General features: G+C 41.9%; 1 protein-coding gene and 1 pseudogene across 2 annotated transcripts in view; one reads left to right on the plus strand and one right to left on the minus strand.

The window, feature by feature from the left end:
- LOC309621046 (cytochrome c oxidase subunit 7B, mitochondrial pseudogene) overlaps positions 1-860 on the plus strand; it is a 576424-nt pseudogene extending 575564 nt beyond the window's left edge. Inside the window, exon 2 of the transcript XR_014249906.1 lies at positions 544-860. The product of XR_014249906.1 is annotated as a cytochrome c oxidase subunit 7B, mitochondrial pseudogene (transcript). The remainder of the gene's footprint in view (positions 1-543) is intronic.
- Positions 1-12275, minus strand: part of GPC3 (glypican 3) — a 427066-nt gene that overhangs the window by 126202 nt on the left and 288589 nt on the right. The gene's annotated exons all lie outside the window — the stretch shown is intronic.

The raw sequence follows: 12275 nt of genomic DNA on the forward strand, positions 1-12275 counted from the left end.
CCCAAACTGGAAAGTCTTGGGCAAACTGGAACAAGCTGATCGCCGTAGCGGCCAGAAGGTGTTTGCTGTTCAGAATTGCTATTTGTTATCACTAGAGTGCAGAGCACTACTGCTAAATGCCATCCACTGGGGTTTGGAAAAGCTGTGTTATCCAGAAGCCATGCGAAGGGGGTTTTAATAGGACTTTCTTCGTGTCTATGAAGGGGAAAAAAAGAGTTTCTTCAATAAATGGGTTTCACCAGGGGAACGTTAGCCAGTTTGAGGATGATGGTTTTTAGCAGGACATTCACACAGCAATAGCCTCATTATCAATGATTCTTATTTGTTCACTTCGATTCTCTGATGCAGGCTGTCTTTCTCCAACTTCTATTCCCAGCACTGTGATTTATATGTGTTTGCAAGTAATAAAGCTGCGTTTATTGTAAAAGTCTGTCACTCAGACTTTTCATTAATTTAAACTGATGCTACAAATCCCTCAAAGTATTTCCTTATGCAGGGTCAATTGGTTTATTCAACACCATGGAATGACTTGTTTAAAAACAGAATTTGTGGGCTTCCCTGGTGGCGCAGTGGTTGAGAATCTGCCTGCTAATGCAGGGGACACGGGTTCGAGCCCTGGTCTGGGAAGATCCCACATGCCACGGAGTGGCTGGGCCCGTGAGCCACAACTACTGAGCCTGCGCGTCTGGAGCCTGTGCCCCGCAACGGGAGGGGCTGCGATAGTGAAAGGCCCGCGCACCGCGATGAAGAGCGGTCCCTGCACCGCGATGAAGAGTGGCCCCCGCTTGCCGCAACTGGAGAAAGCCCTCGCACGAACCGAAGACCCAACACAGCCAAAAATAAATAAATAAATAAATAAAGTAGCTATAAAACGCAGCTTTCTTAAAAAAAAAAAGAATTTGTGGGAATAGGTGAATTTGCTTAAGGAAAAAACATTTTTTTTTTGAAAAAACATTTTTTTAAGTAACATTTCTGGAGAGATGCATAGAGAGAGATACTCGGGAAGCTGCTAAAAGCTCTGTGTTTATAAAGAGAGCCCAGTAATGCTGTGTTAATTAGCCAATATATAGTTCCATTTATTCGTGGTAGAACTTCCCTCCATATCTGATCTACTTTTCTACATTAACACCTAGTAAATGGAGGGCGCCTCACAATTTTCAAAGCTATTTCATATGTGTTTGCTTATTGGAGGCTCACAACACCCTACGAGGTTGCCGGGGGAGAAATTAATTTCACCATTTCATAGAAGGAGAAAACAAAACACAGAGGGTTTAAGTAAACCTGTCCAAAGGCACATAGACATACCATGGGGAAGCTAGATCTGGTACTTAGGTTTGTTACCAACAAGTATGTTTGTTGCTTCACTTACTGAATTCAATAAAAATGTATGGAGAGTCTACTCTATGGCAGGTACAACTAAGCAATGAGGATATATAGCTAGAAGACACAGTACTTGTCTTCTAGTGGAAGATTAGAGAAGGCGTGTAACCGGAGACGTGCCAGAGGGACACCTATGTGCCGAGGGTCTTAACCCAGACTAGGGCATGGGGCAGGAGGATTCAGGCTCCTCAGAAGAGATGCCATTGAGTCAAGGATAAGGAGGGGTGAGCCAGCACAGTACCTTTTTCTGGCCCCTTCTAGGATGGTCCTGGTCGTTAGCTTTTCAGCCTGAGTTCTTGTGTAGCGTAACCCCCTACACATCCCTCCAACTCAAGGCTGGTGTACCCTGACCTCGGGTGAGGCCAGCTCACTCTGGCTCTCATTAAACGGGGACTCATCCCAGTTCTGAGCCTGAAGCTGTGCCCAGAAGTGAGAAAGGGGACAAAACGGGCCAGTGAATGGCTCAAGCTAGGGTGCTTTAAGATCCATCTGACACGTGGATCACTAAAATATTTGGGGACAAAAAGTAGGAAGCTCCTGTGCCACCAGAGCTACAAATGAAAATAAATTTTCCTTCACAGGGAAATGAAACTTCCTTACAGAGGCGACAAATCCAAGGATCAAAGCCAAACTCACGTAAAAAAGTAAAATTCATTGGCTTGAGAAATTGGGAAATCATGACCGATTTTAATGACCTCTCTCCTTTTCCACAAAGGTTAATCCAAGGGTGACAGAAAGGACTTCAGAGCACTGGACAACTAGACCCTTCCTGGTTTCTACTGTAAGTAAAATAGGAAGATTACCTGAGTCAATCACTGTTAAGAAGTTCTAGGAGGAACTGTTGAAACTGCCTTTGCTATAAAACAAGATATTGAAGGTAGGAAGGCCAGTCCAGTACATACCCATAGATGCAAATAACTCTCCCTTGATCACCAGTGGACCCAAATGCCCACCATTTGTGCCAAGCAGGGCCAGGGATGAGGATTTTAATGTTTTTGCAGAAGGGAGAAGAAAAAAGATAAAAATGAGAGGGAGCAGGTAAAGCTGTTTCCCTGAAGAATTGAGAAATGGATCATTGAAGGGAGCTAAAGTCAGGCTCCAACTCTCTTCCAGTAAAGAACTGGAAGAACCATTGTTATAGGCTTATTTTATTGAATAACAGCAGTAATAGCTACCCTTTCTTGAGGGCCTACTGTGTTCCAGGCACTATACTCCGTATTTCACAATCTTTCTGAATTCTCTCAACAATCCTTTAAAAGTAGAGATTATTAACTCCATTGTGCAGATGTGGAAAGGGGCTCAGAGAAGACAAAGAACTAATACATACTGGAGCCGAAATCCAAACCCAGGCTTGCTGACCCCAAAGTTGTGAGCTGAAACACTCTACCCCATGGCTTTTTACCACTGCCATGTAACTTCGCAATTTGCCTCTGTGTGCTTTTTGTTAACTCCCAACTGCTTGACTTTATCAGTAAAAATCATCAGAGAAACTCAAGCAATATTTTGTATTTGCTTAAGTATAGGAAGAAAGGGCAAAAAGACTGGAGAGCTGAGTTTCTTTCAGTGGAGTCCCCAAAAGCTTACCCTGGGGGAAGAACTGGGGCCAGTGGCAGTAAAGAAGTGGCACCTGCCGACCATTTCCTGCAGCCTGCAGGGGAGAAAAATGAAAACCACGACCACAAAAGTCCCAACAACAAGGCAGCCAGAGGGATCTAAGAGCAGGGCCATCGGCAACAGGCTCCCAAGAAGGAGGCTTCCCTAACAGGCCTCTTCCTGTGCTTCAAACTCGGAGTCGCAAGAGTCCATTTTCATGATACTCAGCGACTGACTACCAGAAATAACACTTCTGGGTCAGAGTACCTGGATGAAAATGTTTCAGGTGTGTTCCATCTGTGTCAGTCAAAGGTGTTCTGATGAAGTGACACTGCTATCACTCAAGGACTGACTGTCCCCTTCACCAGGAAAAGGCCAGGGCACTTGTGCCTTCCAGCAGCCTTGCTTCACTCAATTCACCACCTCCCTTACATGCTCTCCGAGGGGTGAATAAAAAGCAATGGCAGATTTCAAATTCATAAACAAATATCAACCAGAATGTATACAGCCAAAACCGTGTTGGGTCCCATCGACGATTCTGACATTACTTAAAACACTTCTGGAATGCCTCTCTGGAAAGCCCACTTAAAGCCAGTTTAAGTGTCACAAGAAATAAAGAGTCCCATTATTATCCTCTTACCCCAAATGAATCCCAAATGGTATGAGCCTGCTTGAGCAGCCTCCCCATTCAACAGTTTGGTTCCAAAAGACATATAGATATTTACCCCAAATCCAGTTTACCTTTACAGGAAGAATGGCCTACAGCTCTTCACCCTTGCTCTGGACCTTTGCCCATCCTGCTCGGCCACACTCTAATGATATGATAACATCAACAGCTATCATTTATTCAGTGCCTACGGGCCAGCACACAGTTTCACAACAATCCTGCACAATAGGTACCATTATGCCCATCTTACAAACAAGGTAACAGAACGTGATGCTAAATGACTTGCCAGAAGCACAGAGTCAACGTGTAATCCAGGATGAAAATCTCCATCTGTATCGTTCTAATGACTGCGCTCACTCTTCCTAATAATGCACCGATCACCTGCTTCATGCATCCTAACCTCTCAGGGTCTTCTCCCTATAATTGTCTGTACCACTGATGATCAACGGGCTGAACACCAGCAACTTGCAGACTGCGGGAATGGCCATATGCCCTCAAGGCTTTTCCTAAAGAAGATGTCGAAAGATATCCTGAAGACTGGCAGCCTCAGTGAAATCAGTCTGTGACCTAGCAAAGCGCCTACTCGGAAGGAGAAATAATACTTCGAGGACATAAAAGCCCTGATGTGTTAAATAAATAATTTCTTAAAAGCAATTATAGGGCTTCCCTGGTGGCGCAGTGGTTGAGAATCTGCCTGCTAATGCAGGGGACACGGGTTCGAGCCCTGGTCTGGGAAGATCCCACATGCCACGGAGCAACTAGGCCCGTGAGCCACAACTACTGAGCCTGCGCGTCTGGAGCCTGTGCTCCGCAACAAGAGAGGCCGCGATAGTGAGAGGCCTGCACACCACGATGAAGAGTGGCCCCCGCTTGCCACAACTAGAGAAAGCCCTTGCACAGAAACGAAGACCCAACACAGCCAAAAATAAATAAATTAATTAAAAATAAAATTTAAAAAAAGCAATTATAGTCCTTCACGGACCCGTCTCCTAAGCCTTCCCAGCAAAAATAGAAGAGCTCTGGTGCACAGAGCAGTGATAGTGAGAGGAGACAGGTCTTACTCCACCTTCAGAATCACATTTCAAAGAGGAAGCTGTGTGGTGATATTGATTTGTTGATGGTATGGATATGCTGGGACCTGCCTTGGAGGCCCCAAATGCTCTCCGTATAATGAGATGATCCAACTGAGCACGGGTGGGGCTGGCGTAAGAACTAAGAGAACACAATCTGCTTCAAGAATAAGCCATCCAGCCTTCAACAGGTGGCTACAGACATCACTGTTGAGCTGTGAGGGTGTCTCCTCCTGCTACTTCAGACCTGACAGTTGACAAGTGCAGCCCATCCTGAATGTGGCAGACCATATTATGCTGTCAGTCAGTAGGATAAGCTGGGTTTTTCTCACTCAATTCTGCAGGTAGAGCTGCTGTATGTGACACTGTAATCTTAAGGGATAAATGTCACTGTATTGCCACAGAGTAGGTTCTGAAAAATAGCTGTCACTAAAGACAACTTTTGACATAAATCTATAACGGAAAATATGTCAGTCTAAGCCCTCAGAGGAATTATTACATGGGGGCGCACCCCAAATTTATCTGTCTTACCTTACCAGGATTATAAAAAATCTCTAGCTGACACAAATATTTCATGCTACACCAAGTTAAGTCATTTTCTATGTAATCTATTTTTCCTTCAAAACTTTTCCATGAAAAATCTTGACTTTCCTAAAGCAAGTTAGAATATGTAAGCTGCCACACTAGCTATACCTCAGTATTTTCATTCTAGGACATACAATCAAATCAGAAAAAAGTGAGGTGTCATGTTTCTGCTTCCAGGAAAACTGAATGAAATGAAACCCAAAAACATCTGAAGGGGACCAAAAGCTGCGGAGGTAGACAGTGCTCCAAACAAAATAAAGTTACTTTCCCAGTCAAAAAATATATATATATACCAAAGCCCTATTTGTCCCTCTCTCCCTCCTGCCAGCCTTTCATAAGCAGAGCTTCCTGCAGGATAGGGGGCAAAGGAAGAACTAGCAATGAGAAGAGCTGGGGTATTGAAGGCTGCACCACAGTTTCTAACCCTCCGACCATCACAACAGGGGCTGCTAAGAAGAGAGCTATAAGCCTTGGCTACAGGAGGAGTTTAGTCTGACTTGTGCCTAAACAAGTTCAGAAGTAAATGACTTTAGGACCTGACTCAGTACCATTCAATATTATTTCCATGATCCGATGCTTACTTTCTTTCCTGTGCCCACTTCCTCTTGGCTCTGTTTTTTATTTTATATTTGCCTCCCCATTGGTGTTTTCATTGGCTATCCCATATGCAAAGTTCTATGTACACTGCCTTGAGCCTTTTGGAGAAAAGCTACAACGTAAACCTAAACTAACAAACAAAATTCAAATAATAAATAATAACCTATTTTAGCATGAGAACATGGGAGCTATGTATAGCGACTGCTGCATGCCACTGGCCTGTTCTGATGGGACTGGAACGAGCTGTGCAAGTGCATATGTGTGTCTGAATATGTATACACTCCGCACATCGGTCTTTTCTTCAATTAATTCCTTCATAACCAGATTGAAGATCCTGAAGGTCTTTCCATTTTGCTCTTTAAACCAGTGAAAACCTTGCTAGTGCTAGAAATTGGTCCCTCCCCTACCTCAAGTCCTCAAAACAGTGTTCTTAAAATAACTGCATTATAAACACAGAATCGACTATTTCCCCTCACCTTTCCTACATTATAGGGCAAAACCCAGCCGTTTTGTTCATCTCATTTAAAAAAACATGATTTTGTACATGTCAGGAATCGGGTGTTAATGGTTCTCTCATTCATTCCCACTTGTTGATATGACACAGTCTATCCCTCCAACTCAGCAGAAGAAAAACAGTCTCGTTACGCTACTTTTCTGAAGCATCCAGAAGGTTTAGAGACAAGAACAAAACTCCTTGAGAATTAAAATAATTGCTTTGTGTATTCCTGCTTCTGCCTTTCCAATTAAGCAGAGAAATCCTGGAGAGGCACTATAAACATCGGAAGACTTGTCTGATCAGTGGAAATAAGGGAGAATTTGCAGTGAGTGTGTGCGTCTATCATTTCTCAGGTGAAATGGAAGGTAAGATTGCGTAGGAGGGAGAGGATGCACCTTCACTGCAACGTGCCCCTGCAGATCTCATGGAGTTTATTCTCTAATGCCAGGTGCCCCATGTACTCCACTGAGAGTCCCAGAGTCATGCTGAGAAAATACAAAATGGATACTGATCCATAACGAACAAAAGTGGCCATGCAGATCTATCAGCCAGAAGATAACGGCAATATTCTGGGGCTGACATCTTGATCCAGGCCCATCAAGCACAGCAACATGGCAGAGGAGCAACAAAACCAGCTAGGACTGGATACAGAGGGAACTGAGGCATCGTGCCACAAAGCATAAGTAGTTGTATATGTGGAATTGATAACCTCAAAGTCACTAGGGAAGTACAAACTCCTGTAGGAGGTATGCGGATTGCAGGAGAGACCAGCTGACTATACACACAGCGCTGAGAAAAAAAGACTCAGGGGAGAAAAACTGCAAAGGAATATAGAGATGAGGCCAGGTGGAGGAGAGGCTAGCATTTAGGTGGTGGTCAAGTATGATGGGGATGGGAGACCTGAAGGCTGTCCTGTTCTCAAGGTTAAGGGTGAGCCAAGCTGATTCAGAAATGGTGGGAAAAGCCTGATTAGAGCAGTAGTTGCTCAGGGTGAATATAAAAATGGGTGGAAAACTGATGACTGGATAAACAAAATGTGCTACACCCATGCAATGAAATATTACTTGGCATAAGAAGAAAAGAAGCACTGATACATGCTACAATTTGGATGAACCTTAAAAACATTATGCTGAGTGAATGGTTCCATTTATATGAAATATCCAGAATTGGTTAGTTGCCAGGGGCTGGAGGAAGGGGAGAATGGGAAGTGATCACTAATGGGTATAAGGTTTCTTCTGGGGTGATGACAAAGTCTTGGAACAAGATAGAGGTGATGATTGTACAACATAGTGAATGTACTAAATGCCACTGTGTTGTATACCTTAAAATGGTTAATTATATATTATATGAATTTCACCTTAATAAAACACACACACACACACACACACACACACACACACACACACACACTAGCATGCACACCCAATACAAGTGGGTAGGAGCCTCTGCTGTGACGGCTCTGAGGGGAGCTCTCTCTGGACTGCTGAGGAAGGAGGCTGGTTGACTTTTTTCCTCTCATTCTTCTCCTTAAGTTGTAAACTCCTCAGCAGGGGCAGGCACTGCAATCTACCTATCACTGGATGCCCCACAGGGCCTAGTACATAGTAAGTGCTCAATCTTTGTTGAAGGAACCTGCATTATCAGACGTTAAATGTAGAAAAAAAAACCAGTATTTTTTTCTAACTAAGGTTTTTGAACATGTATAGGTTCAAACAGTTTCTCTCTTATGCTATTTTAAAATAAACTTGATTAAACAATAAAACAGGGCTTACATAGTATCAAACCATCCAGAAGAAGGGTGAAAATTTCAGCCAATTATCCAGATATTTGGCCTAACAGTTCGAAAAAGGTGTTTGAGAATGTATTTGCTAATTTGTTCACTCTTCATACAGGCAAAGCCTACATTTAGCTGTTAAGCCCAGTGTTAGCTTACTTCTATGGGCTCCTTTATTTTTCTCTTGGTCTCAGGGATTCTGTAATTGAAATTCACTGTAGTTCTACAAAGGCAAAAGATGGAGGATTTTCTGCCTTTGGCAATGGTAGGAGATCATTGCCTGTAGGATACATGGTGACTCTCATGACACAGTATACCTCACACAAGCCAAGCTTGCTAATTTGAAGATTTCTCTGTGAAATCCTGGAAGCCAATATTTATCTCCAGCCAAGATGAGGAGGTGGTGGAGAGAGGGGGAGGTGAGGAGGACAAATGATGCTTATGTGGTACTCCCTGAGACTAGATCTGTGAAAACGTTCTTTTCCTGCATAGTTCAATTGCTTTTATTCATAAGAGATAAAAATTGAAAGGATGTGAAATATGACCTTATTTAGAGAGACAATGACTTGTTTGACTCTTTAAAAGTTGAAAGATCTGTACGTCCATAGTAGGAGGGTATAAACAGCTATGATAACCCAGCGGACATGGATACTGATCGATATTTTCTTCAACGTCAATATCTTCTTTTTAATCAGGTATCTCCACTGACAAGTCTTGTTCTCTTTCAAGATCCTTGATTTTCATAAATTTTCTTGACTAAAAGTAAAATATTTTCAAAGGAACACAAATCCAACCTATAAAGGCAACAAAGTAACAAGCCACTTAACAATATGAATTGGCAACTGTTACTTAAGACTAAATTAAATGAGAAATTAAATGAAAAGCACTGGAAAGAGGATTTAACTATAGATGAGACATGCAGCGCAAAGCTAATCTTCATAAATGGTGCAAATAGAGGGCACACATGTCCTCAGGCTACAGAACTTCATATTATTAAATGTACATTCTTGAGTAATTTTGTAAAAATCTAGTTCGACACTATTCCCTAGTCCCATCGTTGCGTTAGGTCAGTGATTAAAGTACAGGTTAATTATAACCCGAGGTTGCCAACCATGGAAGGGTCAACTTCCTGGATTACATTATCCTTATTCTGTCTACCAACACATTTGATTTCCTTCCTTCCTCCCACCTTCTTTGTCTTCCTTCCTTCTTTTATTTCCTGCAGAATATATATCAACAATAAAAGTTGTTCCGAAAAAATTGTTTTTTCAGAAGTACAAGTAAGAGTTTGGAATAATGGCTTTCCTCCATACTATAATATTTATTTTATTTTATCATTTTCAATATCCTAAGATATTAAAAGCTAGCAAATTAAACAAAGAAGTTTAACAGAGTTATTTTAATGGTGCAGAAGTGCATTTAGTTAACTTTTGGACTCATTCAAAGTTAGCAGGCTTTGGATTCTTCCATTTGATAGAAAAGGACTTTCTTGGTTCCAGGACAACATCCTTCATGAAAGTATACTGAACATGAAGTAGTTTATATGAGTAAAATTCAATTTTTAAAAATCCCACTAATTCGGGACTTCCCTGGTGGTGCAGTGGTTAAGAATCCGCCTGCCAATGCAGGGGACACGGGTTTGATCCCTGGTCCGGGAAGATCCCACATGCCGCGGAGCAACTAAGCCCATGTGCCACAACTACTGAGCCTGTGCTCTAGAGCCCACGAGCCACAACTACTGAAGCCCGCGCGCCTAGAGCCCGTGCTCTGCAACAAGAGAAGCCACCGCAATGAGCAGCCCGCGCACTGCAACGAAGAGTAGCCCCCACTCACCGCAACTAGAGAAAGCCCACGTGCAGCAGCGAAGACCCAGTACAGCCAAAAAAAAAATAAAAAATAAAAAATAAAAAATAAAAAAAAATAGGCCTGCCTGACAAGAAATTCTTTTGAATTAACTAAAACTGGATCATCTGATATTTCAGAAGACATATCCAGTGGGGTTACAACATTTGCTCTAAACAATCACAACAATGAGGAAACATATTAGTGCTTGATTCACAGTAGGTACTCAAATATTTGTTAAATGAGTAAATAAATGAATGATTACATTAGTAAATAAATATAAACCAAAATTTCCATGGTTACAAGATATGCTGCTTAAAACAAATTAGTGTTCAGGGACTGTTCATTTTTCACCATCTTATACCAGTGGGTAAGTCATTGGGATGGTTTCTCATCAAGTTTATGCAAGAACCACATATTTGACCTGTGGGTGTTTTCCTTTTTAAATATTATATCATTTATACCTGTTTTAAGGCATCTGCTTTTTATAAAGCCAAATACCAACTGCTTTCCTTTGACAATTGAAATGAATACGTCGTAACAGTTAGGTACATTTCCATGATTCTACTCAGTACCTGATAGAGATTTTAGGGTGATAAAGATACACCATTTCTCCAGAGTAGAGTGGGCTGCATGGGGCCATTAATCCCTCCAGCCTGATTCACATTTGCTACAGAGAAGTCTATCTCCAGGGTGGCATGCAGCCTCGGTCTCATTAGCACCTCAATCTCATTGTTCCAGGTCAGTACAAAGCTTAGTTGAGAAACAAGCTGTTTTCAGGCATGTGTTCTACTTTACATTGGGAAGAGGAGGGGTGGTGGGGGAAGGGAGAAAGAAGAGAAGTAACACGAACTGAGCTTCCAGTATCTGCCAGTCTGCTAGGGACTTTACCTCACCTACTAGTTACAACAACCCTGTGAGATGCCCCTTCCTTACAGAAGAGGACCTTGAGACTTTCTAGGTGAAGTCACTCACCCCAGGCCACACGTAGTCAGTAACAGAACTGAGATGCAAATCCAAGTTCATCTGGCTCCAAAGCCTTCCTCTGTCCATGACATTACATTGCTAATTAATTCCATTTAGCATCATGATTAATTATCCTGTGTCCGGATATTGGGTTCCACTAGAATGTAAGCTCCTCAAAGCAAGTAACTTGCCTATCTTGTTCACCCTCATATCCCTAACTCCTACCTTGGTGCCTAACACATAGTATCTCAAACATAAATGTTGAAGGTATGGATGAATGTATAAATCCATAAGGAAATAAAACACACAGACTGCCGGAGCTAGAGGTGCTCTAATCCAACTATCTCGGTTTTTAGATGGGGAAACTAAGGCTCGGAGGGATTAAGTTGCTTGCCCTTGGTTAAACAACTGGTCAGTGAAAGATTCAGAACTTGCATCCAGCACTCTTCTGTATTCTCCTCTCCAACATGCTACCCCTTGCACAGACATTTTTGAAAGCATGTTCATCAACTCCATATGGTTTCCTAAGCATTCTACCCTCCCGATTTAATTCTTTAATTGTAAGCTATTCCTTACACATGCAAAGCAATGGAGGTTAGGAATACCATTAGCCCACTAGAATGAAAGCTCACTGAGGACAGGAAAATTTGCCTGTTCTTTTCACTTCGACATGACTGGCACTTAGAAAATGCTCAGTAAATATTTGCTGAAGAAATGAATATATATTATTTCCTTTCCAGCGATAAGCAAATTCTTCAGAGATGACGAATGTTAGCACAGATTATACTAAGAAACACTCAAATGATTAAACATTTCAGTAAAAATACTGTGAAATGGTACTCCTCCTTCCCTCCCCTTTCTTCTTTCCTCTATCTTCATCTAGAACACGGGGCACGGGGCGGGGGAGATAATGCTATTTCATAGGATTGATGTAAGGATAAAAAGAGTTAATACATATAAGCACTTAGCATGGTGCTTAACATGTAGTTAACTCTCAATAAATAACAGCTATTAGTACAAATATGATTTCTTCAAATCAATCAATCAATCAATCAATAAGGGCCCACATAATGAGAAGATGGAAGAAGCCAAAGACACCCCCCCCCAAAAAAAGACTTGTTTTATGCTTTACAATTTGTAAAATGTTCCTGAATCCATAGTTCTCCATGTGCTTCAAAGTTTGTAAGTTCTATGAGGGCTATAAGTTATAGACGGCATCCACTATGTCGGAGATGTTCATGTGTATGTTTTTTTCTAGAATTTTTCTCATGAAATTAATGGAGAGAAGACATAACTAACATTGAG

This window comes from Balaenoptera borealis (genome assembly GCF_965194805.1).
Source record: "Balaenoptera borealis genome assembly, chromosome: X".
Lineage (NCBI taxonomy): Eukaryota > Metazoa > Chordata > Mammalia > Artiodactyla > Balaenopteridae > Balaenoptera > Balaenoptera borealis.